Here is a 23,835-nt window from a genome sequence, read left to right as displayed (position 1 = left end):
AAAGAAATTCCAGAAAGTGATTAAGTTTTGTTTGTTTATTTGGAGGGTCTGTATAAATTAGATGGAGCTTTTGTGCAAACTTCCATCTTATATAAATACAATAGGATGTCTGTACAAGTTCAAGGAGGTTAAGGATACCTGAATCAATAATAAAGATGCCAAGAGTACAATTTAAATCTACTGAGTAACTAAAATCCTAAAACCATTATGTGCAGGGGGGAAGAAAGAGATAGAAAAAAAGAAAACACTTAAGGCTGATGAAATATCAAGGTTTATTATTCTATTAGACTTTGACAATGAAATGAAATATACAGACCTCTAACAATGTTATTAAAATAAAATTTCAAAGCATGATTTTTCAATCATGCAGTCAAAGAAAGGAAGACATTTTACAGTCATATCCTGTAGAGTATAGGAAAGTTCTCTGTCAAAGCTGTGTAACATTTTGATTAAGTGCTTGATAGATTATAAATATAAGTCAGAGCTAGCAAGACACTGTAATAAATGGATCTTCTAAGAGTGACTTGTGATCAATTTCAAATTACAGAAGTTTGAAATATACTTATTTCTCCCCTATGTATACTCCCTTTAACAATGCCTTCAATTACATGTGTGTAGTTTTGTCTGTATGTAGGTACTCAATGTAAAAATACAGACTTGTGCATGTATAAACATATCTATGCATAAATGTATATACAGATATGGATGTTTCCACATCTCCTTATATAAAGTTTCAATTAGTGTCGTGTTCTGCAAGTTGGGGTAGGTTTTTTTTTTCATTATTACTGTTCTGCATATCATTAGACTTCAAATCTAAGACATGCCTCGAAGGGGTTTGGACAAGCAGACAAGACCCCAACCCCACAGATGATCACATAGGAAGGCACTGGCAAATGCAGTGCCACAAAAAAGGAAGGTGAGAAGCATTTCTGGTGGATTACAGTGAGCAGCAAAACACTCTGTTTTTCGCTGCTTTGCTTCATTTCCGTTACAGCATAACTTTGTAAGATTTTTTTCTAAGGGAAAATTATTTTGGTATGAATTGAGCAGTAGCTCATTCACTTCTGTGCTCTCAGCTTCTGTTAGCAGTACTGTTCATTGAAATAATATAATTTATTGATATAATTTAACCTCTCTTATATGAATTGTTTGAAAGCAACCAGTCTCTTAAGTACTATTGATCTATGCTCTACCCTGATTTTAATGGGCACTCTTATAATACTGTCTCTGGAACCTACTCTATTTGTCCCTAAGTACATTCATCTCAATAATTACAATTATATTCATTATAAAAATACTCCATGTAGTACCTAAAAAATTTGACTCTTAGCTGGAATTAATTTGTCATTATCTTGTTCTGAACTGGAAGAAGCCTACCAAAAAGGCAGGAAATGACTAGAGAAAGAAGAGAAAATATTCAGAAGGGTTTATCTAGCAAATGAGAGACTGTTTCCAGGGAAGTTGTACCATACAACAAGTTTTAAATGCATATATTCAATACTACAATAAGTTTACAGTCAATTGTTGGTTCATAGGTCATTGGTCATGAATTATAATCTGAAATTACTTTCTTCTGAATAAGCTCTGAAACCACTCAGGTTTTTCAGATATCAGAATCTTTGCAGTTCACTGAGAAAGATTCATTATCAATGCAAGCCTGATAAATTTGGCAAGATGTTAACTTTTATTACTAGCATTTGTTTGTTTAGATTACTGTAACTTGCTGTACAGTGTATTTCTAATAAGCATTAGACCAGCAATAATAGGAACTTCCCTTTTGAAATGTCACAGATCTGCTATTCCCTTTAATTCTCCAGAAATATGGGAAATGATGATAGAAAAGGGGGGTGCCATTCAAAATACACAATTTGGTTTTTAGGGACAATTTTTTAAAAGACCAATTTCCATATATCAACACTTCTCAGTGAGTTCCATGAAACATTTTGATATGATTTACCAAAAACAGTTTTCGCATCAGGAACATTACAGTAGCTAATCTGCATCTGTAAAGAGTGGGAAATGGAATCACATTAGATATAAATGTAGTGCAAAAAGAGAAAAAAAGTTAATGCAACATTATGGTAGAGAATTTAAATGTACAACACTGAGAATATTCAAAGTTATGGTTCCCACAGCAACAATAACTCAACTTTATTTACATTGTAGCATTATCTGTGCTTTATTCCTTAAAATATTGATTTTTTTTTCTCAAGTATATAGGATAACATTTGCACATTAGGAAATATTTGTCTCTGAGATGAAACTGTGAACACCAAAGATACATATTTAGTGAAACTGGGTATTTCTGAGTGTGGCCAAGGAAATACAAAAAGTTTGGGAGAAGGGTATTTAAATTAGTGTGCAGTAATTTAGTACAGTTAACAGTTTATTTGATGACCTGTCATGAGATTTACTAGAAATACTTTATCAAAGGATAGTATATTCCAGGAATGATTCCTAAGGGAGACGCTAGCATGGGGGTGGGAAGGTTAATCCTATAAAGGTGAATTTTGTCATGGCATGTTTTCCACTTTAATCGTCAGCATACACATCTCCTGCAAACTCACCTGACACATAAGTTCCTGTACTCACTTAACACACATACGTGTGCTTTTCTGACAAATATATTAAATGTACTTTGAGTGGCCTATAAATGCAATGTGACTGGAATTCCTGTATTGTTTGCTTATATTGTCAGCTCTAAAAGTATTTTCTTCCTTAGTAACAAGACTTGTCTTCTTTTTCTTTTTAAGAACAAAGCAAAAAGAAGTTCATGCTTCATTAATCAGCACCCTTCTTAGCAATTTTGTTAGAGAAAACAGTCATTTCACACATGGATTAAAAAATGTTTTCACTTAAGTTTTAGTCCTGCAGAATACAGAGAGAACATGTGGATGGAGAAATACAGAGAAATTCCCACTGGCAAATCAACTCTACTTAAAAACAGAAGACAAGTTTTCTAAGAACCCTTCAATACAGCAATTTTGGAGAAAACAGAATGACTTCATGAGTGGAAATCCATACTTTCCCAAATACATGGTTCTAATTGTTTCCGCATAATGTTTCCAAATAAGTAAACACCACACACATGATACCAGAATACCATAGGAAAACGCTCAAAAATCTACTGATTTTCTGTACTATAAATGAACACATGCATAATTCTGTTACCTGATAAGTCATTCTAAAAACAGTGAAAGATCATGAAAAATGTAGTTTTGAGAAGGATATAATTCTAAATTAATGTGTCCAGACATTCGTAACCCCACTCATCTTCAGAGCAAACTAAATCCTTTGAAAATCTGAAATTGTGAAGACACACTATATTTTACTCTTCATATCCATAAGATGAAAAAATGTAATTTTCAACTGACTGGAAAGCAAATTCTCTGCAACACTTTATGTATACTAACTCTGTAGCTTGAGTGGCAGCAGAAACCTAGAATCCACATTGTCTTGGCTGTAATTACTCAAACACCTTGAAAGAGAAGTAGTCAAACTTTGCAAAACTTCTCCTTGGTCTGAACATAGGACATAAAAAAGTTGTGCATCAGTGTGGACTTCTGTATCACAACCAAAAGGGGATAATTATTAATTAAGTTAATAGAGGGTAAACTTCATAAATATACTTAGAGCTCATGTTGAACTGTAGCAATGTAAGTTTTAGGAAGAGGATTTTTTTTGAAGGATTTTTTCTGTATTTAACAGGTGCTGTGAGAGCATCTTAATGCATCCAAAGTGCAGTTATATCAGTTGCTATAGAAAAGCTATCCATAATTTTTCTATTTGAAATTTATGCCTAATTCAATATCTGCTAAATTAAGCTAAGGCTTCTTTTGGCTTCAGTGGTCTTTGGATCAGACCTGTGTGAGTAGATAGATTGCATGGTAGGCTATTCTTCATAAAATTTGCATAAATTTTGGAGCAAAATGTGTTGGTCAAGAAAAGCTATATTTTTTTTTCCCAAATATTATATGCAGGTAAATTATTTTAGGATGTATATATAGTTGAAATTGAATGTGGACCTGAGTTTCACTGTCATATGAGCATATGTGCAATAGCAAGAATGCATTATCAAAGATATAACGCCTGCTTAAGATTTTTACAGTTGTAATGGTTTAAAATGGTTTAGGGAGGTGGTTGAGTCACCTTCCCTGGGGGTGTTTGAAAGACAGGTGGGTGAGGTGCTGAGGGGCACAGTTTAGTGATTGATAGGAATGGTTGGACTCGATGATCCAGTGGGTCCTTTCCAACCTAGTGATTCTATGATTCTATGAAACTTCCTCTGTTTCTCCCAGATCAAAACATTGAGTGTTCAGAAAGTTATTCACCTTTAAGAAAGAGAAGTATGTAATGAAATTACTTACTTTAATTCTATATTAGACAAAGACTTTGAAAACATTATTATGAGCAACTATAAACTCAATTATAACAGTATCACATGCGTGCCAATGTAAAAACTTTTAAAATAATTCTGTGAAACTCAGAGAAAATGAACACACACATTATTCGCTGTTTCCTAATAATTTAATTTATTGACTGTAAAAGACAGCTGTGTATTTCTTCCAGCAAAATAGCAATTTTAGACTGGGCAACCAAGCTGTGATAGATCAGTTTTAAAAATATATTCTTTTTAAAAAGTAAGCTCTATCTGTGATAGCTGGATGTTCCAGGTATTTCCACATGGACAGCATTTCTGTGTCGTTTAACCTACTAATCAGAAAACCCTGGATAAAAATCCAAGATTGTTCAGCTTTCCTTGGCTGCAAAAATGCTGTCATGGATTTCTGATTTCCACAGTGCCCTATGAAGGGGAGGTCCTTAATGAGAAATTTGTGTTGCTGAATCATCTGGCTGTAGTCACCCTGCATATTCCATAAGGAGAGCAAGCAAGCATTTCCTCCAGAGTATTAGTGCAGGGGAGCTGTCTCATTTCCCTTCTGGTCAGAGACAATTTGGAGCAGTAGCCTCTCTCCCGGGGTACAAAGAGAGCCTGCAGAAATCAGGATGTAGATCGCAATCCAACAACAGAGGCAGTATCATTGCAACTGTGGCAAAGGATGGGGAGCAAAGGCAAGAGGAAGGCTTTTGCTTATTTTCCACCAAAGTCTTCAGAAAAAAGTCTACTTGCGGGACATGATAGGGAGAATGTGTGGCAGCGAAAATTAGAGCTTATAAAGGAAATTGGGAAAAGGGAAGTCACGTGAGGAAGACAGGGCATAAACAAAAGCAAGCAGCATGAGGACAGATAACTGCACGAGGTTAAAAAAAAAACCAACAAAAAAAGCAAAATAAAGATGGTATACATGTAAAAGTATCAGCTTTAGAAAACTAGCTACAGCTCACGCCCAGGTACTTTAGGGAGAAACTTTGCACTCTGGTGCAGCAGATTATCTGGGAGGACTGTAAATCTCTATTCTAGTATTCACATTTCTAGAGGCTGGAAGGAATAGGCAGCACAACTTTCATCTACTTCACTGCTAGATCTTCCTTCCCTGAGCCCTCATGTAAGCCTTAACTCTGGGCAACTGTTGTCCCAGGACAAGATCAACCCAGGAAAGATCGAGTTGCTTTGTGAAGGTTGTTTTTTTTTTTAATTTCAAAACAAAGATTTAATCATAGTCCACCGTCTACACTAACTTGCACTAAAGGCAACTAACCTTAAGGGTCTGCTTTGACTCATGGAAGACCTCAGCTCTCCACAGTCAGGATAGCATTTGCCCAGTACTGACAAGCTGGGTATTGTGCTAGCAATGTTTAGTGCTATGGTGCATTTCTTAGTATCTAATAATCAGAATCAGAGAGATGAAATCTCAGCGTGTATAAATTGGCATAAATTTGAAATTGGTTAACAAAACTTAAAGAAGTTTCAGTTATTCTGGTTATTAGACTGTCCTGGTGAGTTTAAGTATGCCATAAGACTCCACATAATCAATATCTGAAGAAAGGGTGAGCACTTTTACAGGCCTGGATGACCTTTATGACAAAACTTTTCACTTGCTGCTTTTGATATTCCTAGTCTGCCCTGAGCTACTCATCTCTGTTGCCAGACAGAGATGCCTCCTTGCCTAGTCTTTAAGCTCTTTAAGGGTATTTCTGCTGAAGTGAGAACATGAGCAAAGTGGTTGCTGGTATTCCCTCCATCTGTACAGTCAGTTCTAAAGCAAAACTTTTCCTCGAGTGTTTGTTGGGGTTTTGTTTGGTTGTTTTTTAATGGCAAAAGCTGAATGAGAAATCCTAACTACCAGAGGAAACAAGAATCCAATAGTTTTAGACCACACACCTGTTGCTAACAGACAAATTATGTGTTTGAATGTGTCTTTGGAAATTGGTATAGGCAACCCAAATACTTTTAGTAGGTGGGAATATGTGTTGGTTTTACAGGATATCTTGTCAAACGCGGCTCACTTTTAACTCTAGGTGGCTTTTTGACTGTATCTGTATCATTACTTCATGTTTTCCAAATGGCAAATGTGCACTCCAGGTTCACTTATTTTAAATCCTCCAAATATTTTTATTTCATCTTTCTGGTTTGTTTTTCTCTTGCCACAGCTGATGGCAAGCTCCTGCCTGTGACAATCCAGGAATCACAGAACTGTAGAATATTTTGGGTTGGAAGGGACCTTTAGAGGGCATTGAGCCCAAGCCACCTGCAAGGAATTTGCTCAGTTATGCTGAAGAGCTTCTAGATCTTTTGGTTTATAGTCTCTATATTCTTAACTTTCTTCCACTTCCAATGACTTTCTCTTATGTAACTGACTTAAATTTTGTTCCCGGTGTCAGCCCTATATTCTTTCTTTTGATATTTCACAGTCCAGTGCTCTGAAGTTAACCACTTCTGATTTCAGATCAGCACACTAAAAATATGTTGCCTTACTAGAATCCAGCTCTGAAACTGGGCAGTTTGCTACACTGAGGTTCTTGTTTGGAAAGGAAGTGGTTAACCTACTGCAAACACAGGAATAATGCTTGCCCTGTTGAGTTCAGACCATCCAAACTCTTGGATGGTGAAAATCTAAAGGCAAGAATACTTTTTTCCTGTTCAGCTATTGTTTTGCACTTGCTGTTGACAGTCTTTTCCAGATTTGGAAAAATACTCTCTTTTCTACGTTTCATTCTACTGACCATACAATTAACCTACTTGGATAGTGTCTGGTTTTGATTAATAACTTCTTATTTTATCACAAGGATGCATAATTTTATTTAGTTTCACAGCATTGGTTGGATGTCCCTTGAAAATATAATTCTGAGTTTTCAGAGTCTTTCCAGAGGGTGGAAGGGGTTGCTTTTACACATGCATTACATTACAGGTATTCTCCCTGTGCCCTTTATTTTGGTGTAAACTTCTGTGGGACTGCCAGGCTCTTTCAGCTCTAAAGAATCACTTTGCATTTATCTATCATTTTATCTTGTCATTTCAGAAGGAGCTATTTTTTATAGAGAAAGGGTAATCATCCACTCCCAAACCCATTTTTAATGTTGGTCTGTTAGTAAATTAGTAATGGATGTGGGAGATGAGTGTGTAAATCTAGTGCATCCCGTGCTTATTACAACTTACTGAGGTCTGGTTTATTGCAATATTATAAACTTCAGCCTGTGCTGGATTTCAGGTCCAATCAGTCATATCTTTGGCCAGGGACAGTGGACCATAATTAAAATGAGAATTCTGAATTTGCATAAGTAATTTAAAGGAATAAATGTCTTTCTAGTCCTAATAGTTGTGTGCAACATTTTAGACACAGACAGATATTTAAACATAGTATAGGAATTATTTCATTAAAGAGCATAATAACGGTTTTCTGCCAAAACTGAAAACTTTTTTTCCTTTTCAGCTGTAGCTTAGCACTTGCTGCTGGCAGTCCTTTGCAGATTTGAAAAAGTACTCTCTTTTCTTGGTTCCATTCTACTGACTGTAGAATTAATCTACCTGGATAGTGTCTGTTTTTGATTAATAACTTCTCGTTTTATCACAAGGATGAATAATTTTATTTATATAATGTTAATATGGAGCAAAGATAATTAACACTCTTTTATAATGATTGTGAACCTTCTTTCAAAACAGCATTTAGATTTTAGAGAGTATTTAGATTTTCAAGAATTTCTGCAGCACTTAAGAATTCAAATAAAACCTGTTTAAACACAGTGAAAACCAGCCAGAAACTAATGATTGTTATAGACCAAACTCCTGCTTTAAGAGATAATTGAAAAACTCGATTTTACTTTTCATGTTTGAAGTACTTGTTTAAAAACAGATTTAAGGACTTTTAAAATTGTCACTATCATAAATTAAGAAACAAGCTTTCAAACACTATAGTTTTATTTCACTATAGAATAGTTGTAGAAAGAGATTCATAAGTGGTGTGATATAACCATATTCTGTGGCATTAGATTTGTAAGAATTGACTGCCACATAGAATGTCTAACAAATATGAGCCAAATAAAGCATTTATCTTTTTAATTTCATTGTTTTTCACTTATGAAAAATGGTAATTTTTTTCCTTACAATGACTTTGCTGCCAAAGGAAACTCAGTACCTCTGGACATTTATTTCATAAAATCCACATCTTTGAATACTAGTTTTAAGGTAATTCTGGAGGAGCATTTTGTCAGCAGTGGCTTTGTACTACCGCAGCCAGTCTGTGGGAAGTTTCTATTTTCTTTTGCTTTCCATGAAAAAGAATCAAAACTAGTGGTCAAACATACTTTTACTAGTTCAATGTATAGACATAAAAGTGTCTTCTCCTCGTAGATAGTTTTGAAAACACAGTTGTCCAGGATACAGTTAATGCAACACACATAAACAAGCGTTTTGTATTCAAGAGGACTGTGAAATTTATCCTAGATTCAGAATTCATGATTCCTTTTCCTTTTAAAAAGAGTTAAATCATTATTAACAAATTGAAAATATTTGTTCACTGGTCAAAGCTGGGTCTGCTGCCAGGCAGATGAGACTGACAACATCGCCAGAGGCTTGGTCGTGGAGTCTAGGTACTGGGGACCAAAAGTGTAACCAGTGAGGAGACAGACACAGAGTCAAAAGAAATGGTGATTTAAGGGCTGATTCTTTTTCTACTTAAATCATAAATCCTGTTAATCACTTTAGCTTGGGACCTTACACTAAGGCACTTTAATGATGGAACTTTAAAAAGTGTAACCTATCTTCTTATAATATCAAGTATGAAGTATCATTACAGGCACCTCACATACACTATTGGATGTATTAGTTATATGTATATTACACTACAGTGTAAAATATTCCCTTTATTACTAACAAAGGAACTAATTAGTATCATGTGGGTACTAATTAGTATCATGAGGGAGGTAATTCTGCCTCTCTACTCTGCTCTTGTGAGACCCCACCTGGAGTGCTGTGTCCAGTTCTGGAATGCTCAACATATGAAGGATATGGAACTGTTGGAATGGATCCAGGGGAAGCCAGGAAGATGTTCAGAGGGCTGGAGCACCTCCCGTATAAGATCAGTCTAAGAAAGTTGGGGTTGTTCAACCCAGAGAAGAGAAGTCTCTGGGGAGACCTTATAGCACCTTTCCTGTACCTGAAAGGGGCCTACAGGAAAGCTGGAGAGAGACTTTCCAAGGGCACATAGTGATAGGATGAAGGGGAATGGCTTTAAATTGGAGGCAGGGAAGATTTAGACTAGACATTAGGAAGAAATTCTTCATGATGAGGGTGGTGAGACACTGGCACAGGTTGCCCTGGAAAGTTGTGGCTGCCCCATCCCTGGAGGTGTTCAAGGCCAGGTTGGGTGCGACCTTGAGTAGCCTGGTCTGGTGGGAGGTGTCCCTGCCCGTGGCAGGGGGGTTGGAAATGGATGGTCTTTAAGGACCTTTCCAACCCAAGCCATTCTATGATTCTATTCTATGGGCATTTCCATTATTCTGTAGGGTTAATGAAATAAATAGACTGTGTGAAAATGTAGAATTTTACAAAAAAAAAAGAGTGATGCGGGAGAGGAACTGCAAAACCTTCACTTTTGAAGAAATCAGCACCTGGAAACCCCAAACAACAGAGTCCTGAAAATAATTTCTTTAAGCCAAATGAGACAGAGATCAAAATTCACTTCCAGACTGGCAGGACATTAAAGCTGGTTAAATATATTCAAATATAGAGTAGGAGAATGTGGAAAGCAAGCTGAGGAGAGAGAGGATTAGAATGGAGAATAAAGTAACTGCACAGAAGTTTTGGAGTATCATTTGAGGAAAGCTGATTAGGGAGATAAGGAGATAACTCTTAACAGCTACACCTACAGTAGAGATATCTGGATTTTTGGAGGATTTGATGATGGTAGATAAAAACACAGAAAGCCAACAATAAGCCACAAAGACTTCTCACAGAGGTGCTCTGCTACTCCAGGCTCATACACATACAACTGTGAAAGAGGCCAATCAATTTTAATACAAAGGAGTGTTTTTATTCATACCATGTCTAAAAAGAGAACAAAATGTTGGACCAAGTAGGCCATGTAGACTTGTAATCAGTTAGAGCTGAAGAAACTGTCACCTCAAACCTTACTAGCCACATCTAAACTGAGCTTGAGGTTAAATCTCAGGAAAGTATGTTCACACAAGGAAGACATACATGACTTCTATTGAAATATTATTTTCCAATTGACTGCCTTCCCCCAATCAAGCCTCTTTTGTAATGAACTTCCTTGGGATTTCAAATGTGCCTTCTCTGAATAACATTAGTAGCTTTGGATCTCTGCTGAGCACACTAATGAAGGTGGCCTTACTGGGGTCTAGGACAACTCTCCATGGCCAAATCTCCACAGCCAGCTCTCTGTGGATAACTCTCCATGGGACAACTCTACATGACCAGCTTTCCACAGGGGCAACTCTCACAGGGAATCCTGAGTACCTGGCAGTGAGCAGTCTGTCCTCCCTCTGGATGCACACTAAGTTCCACAAAGCCCTTGAATATCAGCAGGGTCTCTTGCCAGCGGCTCAGGGCTCCCTGTGTAGAGTTGTTTCTGTGGAGAGTTTTCCTATGGAGAGCTGGCCACTGTAGAAAGTTAGCTGTGGAGAGTTGTCCCTTTCTGCCCTACTGCCCCTGCTTGCCTTGCCGACCCTACAGCCTGGTCTTCCACCTACTCCTTTGAAATCACCAAAGCGAGACCTCTCATCAGAATTCCTTGCAGTTCTCTTAACATTACCTAAATTTAGTCTATTTAACTCATTGTGGCTGTCATCACTAAGCACACGGGGAAACAAGGCAAGACAATTATTTTCTTTACTGTGGTAGGAATTTCATCAGTAATTTTCTCTTGTGCGTCAGGAGAATGTGAGTATTACTCAAAGGCCTCTTTTTGCAACTAAGCCAGTGATGACCACAAAATCTAAACAAATCTCTCTTCTGCATTTCATCATCTGTTTTTTGCATGTTTGAAATAACTGTTTCAACTTTGAATAAGTTAACCAAGGTTCCTGGTGGCCCATGACCACTTATTTAAATCTTCTGGCACTGTTCGAAGAGGATGAAGAAGTAATCAGTTCCCACTACAAACTTTCAATTTCCCTTGCCCAGCCACCATGAGACTTTTTCTCTAAAGATCCCAAAGACAGAGATTATTCTGGGAAAAGGTTATTCATCCTATAACAGGAATATGAATCTGTATAACAAGGAAGAAATAGCAAGAAAAGACTTGTGTATGATTTTTTTTTTCCCTGTTAAGTACTAGTACCCTTTGTTTCCTTCTCTGAATTCTGCTTCAAAATGAGCCTCAGACCCTATATTTATGGTTAGACACAGATGTCTTTACAGATTATAACAATGCCCTGCATGCAGTTATCTGGGGGACAGTATGAGGACTCCTTCCCAGAGACTTCATCTTTGATGCTTCCAACTCTTGCATCATTTCGGTTTTGAACATAGAAGTTCTCAGGCAGTTTAGAAGGTCCGAGCTTGTACTTCTCTGAAAATCCCATCACTTCTTACAGGCATGAAGAATATACACTGTGTAGCTTGCTACTTTAATTTCCATGCAGTTTTCTTCCAGCTGTTTCTGAAGGTACTTAAGATAGTTAAAGTCCTTGTAAAAACACTATTTGATATCAATATTTCAGGAATTTATTGTGTTTTATGCCAAGGCAGAATGCAGCCCATGAACAGCCTACTCAGGCCATAAATGAGCTTATATGCAATAGAATATATGCACTAGAACTGGTTAATTGGTAAGTTATCATACTTTAAGTGAGAAGACAAAACCCTCAAATTTTTCATATTGCTACATTTAACTAATTGAGCCTGTACTCTAGCACCACTGCCTTTGTGGTGAAGAGGCATTCAACCTCATTACTGATTTTCTTTTTTACTATTCTTTACTTAGTAACTCTCTCTCACTGGTTTTGGAGGGACTGGAGGCAAGAAAGGCCACTTGTCCTGTGGGAACTTGTTAATGACTCCTAGAAATATGTGCTCTTATTGGGGAAAAAGTGCTTTACCTGTAGTCAATCCTACAGAAATGCAGGGTGAGGTCCCAAGACTGCAATACTTACTTTGCATAAAACATCAGGCTGGTCTTTAAATAGCAGTCCCAGAAGCACAAGGCATTTTATTATCCATTAAGTTGCTTAGCATCCACTATATTTTTTTAAAAGTTATTTTCCCTAGAGGAGTTCCTAAGATATGGTATTCCAGCACAGAGGAAAATGAGCAAAGTATCTACAGCAAATAATCTTCCAATAAATTAAATCCTTATAATTTAGGAGGTGTAGCAGATATCTGTAGGAGTACAGAGAGATCCACTTCTCTAAATTTAGGATCTGTCCTGGATGTCTGTATAGACTGGCCAAATCTGTGAAAGATAACAAAAAAATCTTTCTATAAATACATTAACAATAAAAGGAGGACCAGGGAGACTATTCAGTCCCTACTGGATGCAAAGGGAACAACTGTGACAAAGGATGAGGACAAGGCTGAGGTACTTAATGCCTTCTTTTCCTCAGTCTCTAATTGTAAAGAAAGTTGTTCCCTCTGTGTACATATGCAGGAGTTAGAGGAGCAGAACAGAGCTCCCATGATCCAAGTGGAGGTGGTTAGAGACTTGCTTGCCCAGCTAGACACAGACAAGTCTATGGGGCCAGATGGGATCCATCCAAGAATGTCGAGGGACCTGGCGGTTGTGCTTGGCAAACCCCATTCCATCATCTTCCAGCGGTCCTGGCTGACTGGGGAAGTTCCACTGGACTGGAGGCTGGCTGATGTTGTGCCCATCTACAAGAAGGGTCGCAGGGAGGATCCAGGGAACTACAGGCCTGTCAGTCTGACCTCAGTGCCAGGGAAAGTCATGGAACAGGTGATCTTGAGTGCTATCATGAAGCACATGCAAGAGAACCAGGTGATCAGGCCCAGTCAACACAGGTTCACAAAAGGCAGGTCTTGCCAGACTAACCTGATCGCCTTCTATGACAAAGTGACCCGGCTGCTGGATGAGGGAAAGGCTGTGGATGTGGTCTTCCTGGACTTCAGTAAAGCCTTTGACACAGTTTCTCACAACATTCTGCTTGAGAAACTGTCAGCCTCTGGCCTGGACAGGCGCACACTCTCGTGGGTGGAAAACTGGTTGGATGGCCGGGCCCAGAGAGTGGTGGGAAATGGTGTGAAATCCAGCTGGAGGCCAGTGACAAGTGGGGTTCCCCAGGGCTCAGTGCTGGGTCCAGCCCTGTTCAATGTCTTTATCAATGACCTGGATGAAGGCATCGAGTGCACCCTTAGCAAGTTTGCAGATGACACTAAGCTGAGTGGAAGCGTGGATCTGCTGGAGGGCAGGGAGGCTCTGCAAAGGGATCTGAACAGGCTGGACCGCTGGGCAGAGTCCAATGGCATGAGGTTTAACAAGGCCAAATGCCGGGTCCTGCACTCGGGGCACAACAACCCTATGCAGTGCTACAGACTAGGAGAAGTCTGTCTAGAAAGCTGCCTGGAGGAGAGGGACCTGGGGGTGTTGGTTGACAGCTGACTGAATATGAGCCAGCAGTGTGCCCAGGTGGCCAAGGAGGCCAATGGCATCTTGGCTTGTATCAGAAACGGCGTGACCAGCAGGTCCAGGGAGGTTCTTCTCCCTCTGTACTTGGCACTGGTGAGACCGCTCCTCGAATACTGTGTTCAGTTCTGGGCCCCTCACCATAAGAAGGATGTTGAGGCTCTGAAGCAAGTCCAGAGAAGAGCGACGAAGCTGGTGAAGGGGCTGGAGAACAGCTTCTTCTGTATTGTTTGATAATGGGCAACTCCAGATGTTAGGGTGCCAAGTGGATAGATCTTCCTGGAGAACAGTACAAAGCAAATCAGAGGCAGCGTCGTATTTTAGCTGTGCAGAATCCCTGTGGAGAAACCTGCACTAGAAGGTCTCTATAAAAGAAGGAGTTTGAGACCTTAAAATGAAATGGACAACATTCTGCTACTCCTGAAAAAAGACATGGGTGGAGGGAGGGGTTAGTTACATCTCCTCAGACATCTACCAGAAGAAATTACTTTTTTAAGATGCCACATTTAGCTGAAATGAGTCTTCTGTTTGACTTGCTAGGCTCTCTGCATGGGTCGTCTGACAGGTACTCAAGTCAGGTTTCTCAAAAGGAGCGAAATTCAATTTCACAAGTTTTGTGAAGGCAAAGGTGAGCTCAGAATTCTTATATTTTCTCTGGTAAGTAAAAATTTAATTAACATGAAGAAAAAAATATGAGATGCATTACATTCTGGAAACCAAGAAAATTAGTTATTGCTTGTAATGGAGAGATAGAGAAAGCAGGCTGAGCTTTAGAAAATGAATTAACTTCTTCAGAAAAAGAAGTTGGAACTTATAAAAACTGCATGCTCAAGGGCAGGTTATGGCCTTGATGTTGATACCATCAGTGACAGCATCTGGAGAAATAATTTTTTTCCAGTTTCCTGAATTACTATTATCACTTTATTAACTCTGTTGCCTTTTAGCCTTCTGACTTATCAGTATGCCTAGATTTGCTTTAGTCATTAAAAGTTATACTATATTACAATAGATACACAGATACTGTGTCTGAAGGCATCCTCCAAATTACATGAAATGCAGATATAAAGATGTATACCTCCACTGGATGGATTAATTTTCGTGGTTTTGTGATTGTTATTGTTAAAAAAAAAGCATTATTTCTTCAGCAAAATTTCCAAACATGAAAAAGGAGTTCTGCTTGGGTGTCCTGTTGTGAGTAATAATGCCTGTGTCTCTATTCAAACCAAGATCAAATTTAGTTTTGCAGTGCACTAAGGTGGGAACAGACATTGTAATATTGGAGAGAGACCCCGTAATGACCCTAGTGGCTGTATAGTAGGCAGGTAAGAGCTTATCTGGAGACTGTTCAGGACATGAGGGACAAAAATGATTTATAGAAAAGTGTTAACAAAAGGTTCATGGTAGCTGAAGGATGCAGCTGGACATGCGATTCCAACTGATGATCACCTTTTAAGCTTTCCTATACCTCTGTCCTCTCAAACTGGCTGATGCACAAGGGTCAGTGCATCTTTCTCTCCTTAGACTGCTACAAAGATTAGCAAGAGACGTCTTAAAAAAAAACAAACCTCCAAAGATGACAGAGAAGGAGTTTTGTCAGCTAGATAGCTACTTATTTCGGCTGTCTGGAAAAATGTGGCAGGAGTCAGAAGAAGCAATGACTCCATCTCTAAATTAGAGAAGAAACTTTAGGAAGTAGGAATGATCTAAATGTTGGTCTTCCTACCCCATGTAATGATGGCTAAAGCTCAGAGATTTGTAAATCGTCCCCAAAGATCGTGTCTGAAAACCTCTGACAGAGACTGGAAAGCAGGAATCTGATGGCGCTGTTGCTACTCAGTAGGCAGATTTAACCAACCCTCATTTTAAATCTGTTCTTCCTAAGCTTTGTGGACTGCAGCATCACTCTCTTATCAACTCACTAATCCATAATGAGAATATTAAATGATCATTTGTTTGGGTTTTTGGGGGGATTTTTTTGTTTGTTTGTTTTTTTAAAAAATGAAAACAAAGCACTGCAGCACCTATCCTTGAAGCTCTCAGTGAAGCAGAGCTGCCATGCCTGCCATAACGTGGAAGCTTTCGTCCTCCTTGGTTTTTAAATACTTTGAGGTTAAAATGACTGAATTCAGCAGAGTCTGTATTTTCTTTTGGGTTCCTTTCTTCATGATGTGACAAGAGAAATAGCTTTCAGCTTCCAAGCCACCCACAGAAGGTGCAGTGTAGTGCACCTGGTTTATGTGCTTTGTGTACACAGTGGCTGCTGATTATATATTATTTGCCAACATACTAAGTACAAAGGCAGATAGTTGCCATATTTAATAGGTTAATTTTAAAGGGGTTTTGTTGGCAAACAAATCTTAGAAATAAAGCAGAAAAATACCCAAGTTTTCTTCCAGTCTCTCCCCATGTCCCAGGGAGGAGCTGCTTGCCTCTTCAGCAAGAATTCAAATGAATTGAAAATTCCTTTAGAACTGACAGCCCAAGTGTAAGAATGATAAACGGCTTTGGCCTTGATAATTTTTATTAAGCACTAAATGTCACATTTAACCTGCATTACTGAAAGCAATTACCCATGTATCAACAGTCAAGCAGTGCAGAGCTAGACGCCTGAAGCAGCAGCATTATGCTCCATCTGGGAATAAGGATTTTCAATTAGAAGGCAAATAGCTGAAGAGGGGATCAAGTCCTCCAGTGGCTCCCAGAGGAGGTCTATGAGAAGCAAAGTCTTCATATCCAAGTAATCGCAGGCAATGTCAACAGAGCATTCCAAGCCATCTGCTGCCAGAGTAGCGTTTACTTTATCAAATCTCAATATTTACAGAACACTGATCAGCTCGTGGGACCAGGATGGCTCACTGCCAGGGTGTTCTGGGAAATTCATTTTAAGGTGTGTTTCAGTAGGCTAATTAATTTACAAGCACCTGTTTCATCACTGGGAGCTGTTAGCACACCAGATGAGCTGCAGCAGGGGAAGGGGACCTTTTATCCCTGCTAAATTGATTTCAATTGATTTTCATTTGCTTATGGCACAGTTGTAGTTTAATATGAGCATGGCCTAAAGTCTTTCTGTTTATTAATATATAAGACAGTTTGGATAGTTCATAATTCCTAAATATACTTAGGCTCTAAGAGACCAATGAGACTTTTTAAGTTAAATACAGCACACATCTCTCTACAGCGAGGTATGTTGTACGTATCTCATTTTGGTGAATGATTTCTTTTCTATTCTATATTGCTTAAAAAAAAAAAGCTTCTTCTGTTAAAAGATTCCATTGGCATGTTATTTAGAAAGATGTATAGATGTGGCACTTAGGGACATGGTTTAGTGGTGGACTTGGAGATGTTAGATCTGTGGTTGGACTCAGTGATCTTAAAGGTCTTCCAACCTAAATAATTCAGTGATTCTGTGAATCATCATGCTGTAAACCTCACTGTACCCAGCACCAGGAATCATGCTACCTAACCTTAAACTTCTCTGTCATGCCAGTCACTGAAGTTCCTCACTTGTGTCTCAGTTACCTCCATCCATAAAAGGAGTATAATAACTTCTTATACTACTTCTTCACATCAAGGAGCCAGTTCAGGACTAATCAGTTTGTGTTTCAATGTAATTTTGTAAATGTTCAGAAGACTTCTAGTTAAGGCATGGCAGGTGGCACAGAGGAAGGATTTGTAAAGCCGAATTAATCATTTTTTGTTTCATAGGTATGGTGTTTGCAATTAGGGGTTTTTCCCTGTCTAGATGCAGAGATTTCAGAATCTTTGTGTGCTGCCTCAGTAATGGCCCAGAGCTATGTTTGAACATGGAATATTTTCACAGCAGATTGCTTGGTCTGAATGCCACACCAAGAATGAACTGTAAATATTATTTTGCTAAAATTTTAGAAGGGTAGATTTGAGAAGATAAACCAGAGACTAACTTGAGAAGAACCTGTGTTAATACAGCAGAGGCTTCCCATTTCAGAGGCCTGGGGACTGCCTAGACTGCCTGTCTAAGGCTTTCACCAGATCTTTGTGTCCTTCAGTTCTCACTCTGCGAAATGAGGATAATATTAGTTGCCCCACCTGCCTTGTTTAGCATCTTTAAACTATGAGGGGTGACTGTGTTTTGCTATGTGCTATTACAGCAGTTTTCACCTTACTGCTCCAGTATTGGATGGTTCCTCTTGACACTGCAGTGACAGAAAAAAGGAATAATAATAATTTTGTCATAGTAATGTCAAGATAACCTAACCCATATTGACCTCCTCTTGACACTCTGCAGTACAATTGTTTTCCTTTTGAATTACTGGTCTAGATCTTTTTTACACAATGGATGTGTGGTGCCTGTATGAGATGGAGGGAGGACATCTCAGAGAAAGAAATTTAAATTATCAGGAGAAAATGTAAATAGTTTAGGCAGCCTGAAGTTCAGCTTAAAGAGTCTGGAGATCAATAATATATAAAAATAATATATTTTTAAAATTGTGATAACCATCTACAGCAAAAGGTTTATGGGGTTTTACTGCATTGTAAGCCTTTAGATCAAAACTGTGTATCTCACATATCTTTGGGCTCAACAATGAAGATCCCGATGAAGAAATCTTGTGGCCTGTTGTGTGCTGAAAATGGATCAAGCATACTAGTTTTCAGTTTGCTTTTAACTTCAGGTCTGTCTCTCCCTGGTAAATTCTGAGTTACATCGCGGGGCGGGGGGGAAATTAATCTCATACTATGTTATATAGCAGCCTAAACCTGTGAAGCAGTTAAGTATGAAGGTTTTATAAGTTGGCTTGTTTATATATTTGTGGTGGAGAAAATAAAGAATTGGAAAAAATAAAGGATTGGAAACACTTGCAGAAGGAAGAAAAAATTTTTATGAGTATACTGTAGTTTTTGTGATGTGGTCTGGTTTCCTTTCTGTGAGGTGCATGTCACTGTTTTTCTCAACTCAGAGGCTGTTTGACCACAGTAATATCTGTTTCCGAGGAATCTCCCGCATATGGAAAATTTAATAATGTCAAAAGTCTCAGAAAGGGGTCTTCAGTTTGCTCAGTATTTGAGATAAGGCAGATCATAAATTTTGTTGTTAATAATTTATTGACAAAGTGCTTGGATTTGAGAAAAAAAAAGTGACATTTATTGCTTCAAGAAACTACCTTAGTCTAATTAAATTTTTAAAAATCTGTTCACATTCTATTTCTGACTTTCACAGGGCACATTCATAAAAAAATACAAGATTCAAAGGAGGAGAAAGTAACTGTTTAAAATTGGAAAAGATGTAGTTTTTAGAAACATCTAGAATTTGTTTTGACTTCTCAAATCTGAAAAAATATCTTTGAAGTAGGAATGACTAACAGGACAGATTAAGACCAAGGTGGTCTGCAGTCCTAAATATATCATAGAATCATAGAATCATAGAATAACCAGGTTGGAAGAGACCCACCGGGTCATCGAGTCCAACCATATGGCAGTGGTTGTTATAAAGTCATGTTGTTTATACTTAAAAGCATATTTTTCTTTCCAAATTCTTCCCAATTAATGAAAAATAATTATTTATTACACAATATTTTTCCATATTGCTCAGTACACTACTGGATATTTTACATTTGAAAGACATTTCAGTAGAGATGTAGATGAGGCAGACTAAGATAGGGAAAATTCTGACTTTTTAGGATCACTTTGGCATATCTCTGGGCTTCAGAATGAGATGAAATTGTTTTCATCTACAAAGAGAGTTGTATCAGTAATTTAACATGCACATAAACAGCAAGAGACTAAAATCCTACCCTTTCTGGAATAAATGGCAAAGCATTTCACTAGATCTAAGATTTTACTCAGTAAGTAAGTTTTGAGAAAACATGTCAAATTTTCTCCTGCAGTAATTGCCTTAAAGTACAAAGGGTGCAGCAAGTAATGTGGTGAGACAGCCTGGGGTTGTCAGCCGGTAAGTCACAGAATGGTGTGGGGAAAATGTGGCATTGATAGTGCCCCATAGAAGTGGTGCAACAACATAGCAGCAAATAGACTAGGAATCCCATTTGTTCCCCCAATAGCCTGTTAGTACCCTACCTCTACATCATGGGCTGTTGTCAGGTATTTTTTGACAAACATACTAACATGATGATTCCCCTGCACTGTTAGCTGTGGGGTTTTTTATTGCTAGTTGTTTGCATGCACTGTGACAGGTGCTTCATTTGCTAATGGAACTCAATAAATATTTAAAATAAAGATTAAAAATGTTGTGGTTTGAGCCCAGCCAATTAGCAGCTGCAGAGATAAAGTTCTGTATTTGCTCAGTGCTGCTATTTATTGTGGTGGAGGTTTGTTCCTTACAATGCAGAAAATACATACCTACTCCTTAAGTCCTGGAGTTAGTATGACTTTTGACTAGTTCCACAGAAGCCACCAAAAAGCTTTAAATGCTACAGAAGTCTGGCTCCATTCTCCTCTGTGACTTAGAGGTGAAAGGATGCATATTTACCTTTTAATAGAGCTGTAATCTGTTCTCTCCCCAACATCATTCTACTATCATTCTACTTCGGCACCCTTTGACAGCCTGGCTTCCACAATGCTCTCACACGGGTGATTCAGCATACTGTAATTTTATTGCTGGTAGTTGTTTTCTTTAATGGGATTTGTTTTTACTTTGCAATATTACTTTATGCTCTGATCTGTTGTAGGATAAAGATGTTATTATGACAGTGTTAGCTTCTCTGTAAATTACAGTGCCTGGAGGATTGCATTTTGAGACTTCATGTAAACACTTTACAGAGCTAATAACATAGATACCATATGTAAAGCTTGAAAAATATTTAAATAGGGCACATTTGAAGGAATAAAACAATCAAAAGGCTTTTGGGGGGATAATGAAGATTACACTGAATTGTTTAAACTCAATGTACTGCTTTTAAAACATAACCCATATACCATAATCCATTTTCCCTTTTCTTCCTGCTTAGATACAATTTATTTGAACTATTGGAATATGTTTTCAGCAGAATTCCTTTACAGTAATTGACGAGATCTCTGGGATAATGTCTTTGGAACAACAACCTTTCATTTAAAGTAACAATCATTAGTCATTTTTGTTAGCAGTCTTGACTGGAAGAAAAACAGTTGTTACAAAAATGAAAACAAGCAAGCTAGCTAGCTGCTTAGATAGAAATGCACCACTTTCTGTGATGGCAGTAATGTTGCTTGGATGTTTTAGCTGATTCCAAGTGGGTTTTTTTTAATCCCTTTGCAAGCAAAATAGCTGCAAGACTGCAGTTGGCAGTTTGAGTCACAGAGGAACTGCAGCCATAAAGGGTTACTACTAATATAATATTTTCAGCATAAGACTCTGGAGGCTGAAACACGAGTCCAACCTTTGATCAAAATGGTGTATTTATTATTTCATTTTCCTTATAACACTGGTTCTATACTATAGTTTGAACAGTGCTCCTCTCCTTGCCTTGCCTTGCCTTGCCTTGCCCTGCCTCTTCCCATTCCCCTTCACTTCCATTTGTCTTCCACTTTCCCTCTCCTCTCTCATTTTATTCCATTGATTCCCTTGTAGTTATATGTGTGTGTGTAAAGCAAGTTTTTTTCCCACTTTTGTGGACTATGCAGCTCTATTAAGCTATCACTTGGCGTATTTAAAGAAGGACATATAGCAAGTCTACGTCATTCCAGTTATTGTCAGCTGTGTTAGGAAATCATTAGCATGTGTGAAGGTCTATAAAACAAAGACATGGTGGTCCTACTTCTTCATTTTCTTGATAATCCTGGTTCTTCTGGTGTTATTTTTCCATCTAGTTGGGGTTTCGGGTTTTGAGGGGAGGGTGAGATTTTGTGTGTGTTTTTATTGATAAATTTCATATTTTTCTTCACTTTTCCATGGGTTTTAAATAAACCTCCATTTCTTCACTAAATCCACAGAGCTAGCATTGATTGCATTTCTTCAACACAAATTCCAATCCAGGATAATAAATGCAACAAATCTGTGGTCATGTCTCTTACTGAGCAGAACTCAACTAGCTAACCTGAAGTGAATTTTCCTGAAGAATTAATTCTTAAGTTAAGAGTGTTACTCATTGGAGTAAATGCCACTCCCTCCAGTTGCCAGCATTGGCAGATCCTGGAACTGCAGCTCTAAGGAAAGTCACTAAGCAATTGCTGACAAATCACTTGCACGTCATCTTCATGACCCTATTTGAGCATTATCACTTAAATGTACCTCCTCACATCTACCGCCTTCTTTCTCTTTGTTTCCAAGTCTATTTCTTGCTGTTAAGGAATCTGAAGACTTGGAACTAGAAACTGATTCATCAGAAAATAGCACGTACTGTGTTACTGTTCTTCTCCAGCATGAGGCTGAATGATTCTGTGGTTTCCTATATAAAAAGTGTCTTTTGTGAGATTGCCTCTTTGTTTAAACAAAAAGAGAGAGAGGGAGAGAATGAAATATACTATGGAATACTCAAGCAGATGCTTGGCATTATATTAACACATGTATTATGGCGTATCATGTAATGGTACACTGTGGGGAATAGTAATGAATAGTTTGGAGCACAATAATGTGCATTGTTGATGTTTGTTAAAATAAAGATATTCAATTTATAATAAAAGGGATTAAAAGCTTAATTCATGACTATGTTAATATTTGTCTGCAAGTACACAGATAAATGGTAACGTACCTTATCACATTAAACACCTGCACGTACAAGTTCCTCTGCTGAGATCTCCATGGGATTGTATGTTTTACAGAGCTTAAACTTTCATTTCCCAAAATAATGATATCATTCATTTACAGATATAGATAGGCTCTTCTTACTCAAACTCTATCCTGAAATGAGAATTGTTACTTCAACTACAAAAATGTGGGATTAATTACTACAGTGATTGCCTGCTGCATCATCTGATGGTATTTGTATATCGAATTTATATATTTTGCAACAATCTGATTGCCTGACAGAAGTGAATTAAGACTTTCTAAAATACACGGCTGCTAAGGGTAAATGATACCTCCAACATGGCTGTGATGAGCCAGGCAGTGGCTGCAAACAGATCTCAACACAGATCTCCCAGTGACTTCCCTGTATTTCCCACATGCCATGCTCTGTGAACTAAAGAAAAGAATGTGCATTTGGGAAGAAAATGCATAATTAAGGTGGATGATTGATGTCTGAACTATTTCATTGTTTAGCCTTGCTGTGCAAGTGTTTACAGGCATACTGGATGCCTGTGCTGTCTCAGTGTATGTACTTGGAAGCATCCAAAGGACAAAATGTCAGCAGAAGCACCCACCTCCATGAAAAACATTATCCAGAATAATATGGTTGTGGTCTTTCATGTGGTCTTTGCTTGATAGCTTTGCTAAAAGTAAGATCAGAAAAGGAAAACTGCTGTGAAATCCAGACTAAGGGTGACATAGAACTGTCCTGAGCAAAGTAACCAAACTGGACATGTGGAAGGATTTGGCTGCTTGAAAACAATTCAAACAAATTCTGTGGACACAAAACAGGGTCATCTTTACAGAGTGGGGGAAATAATTGAGTGTTTGTGTGTGAGGGTGCATGCAGCTTGTATGAAGGAATGGCAACCTTCTGAAACAGGAGAACCAGAGAATCTATAATTTGAATGTCATCCTGTACCTCCGGAAGTAGCTGCTCATTAAACATTAAGCTGTTCATTTCCTGTCCTCTCCCTGTCCTTATCTAAACCCACAAGATTTTCCTTATATTTTCCCTTCCCTGTCCTGCTGAGGAGGGCAGTGATGGAGCAGCTTTGGTGGGCAACCGGCATCCAGCCAGGATCAACCCACCACAGTGAGACAACCACCTTGGGATAGTAGATGCCAGATGGATCAGGT

This window comes from Phaenicophaeus curvirostris, chromosome 1 (assembly GCF_032191515.1).
Source record: "Phaenicophaeus curvirostris isolate KB17595 chromosome 1, BPBGC_Pcur_1.0, whole genome shotgun sequence".
NCBI lineage: Eukaryota > Metazoa > Chordata > Aves > Cuculiformes > Cuculidae > Phaenicophaeus > Phaenicophaeus curvirostris.
Note: the sequence above shows the minus strand (reverse complement) of the source record.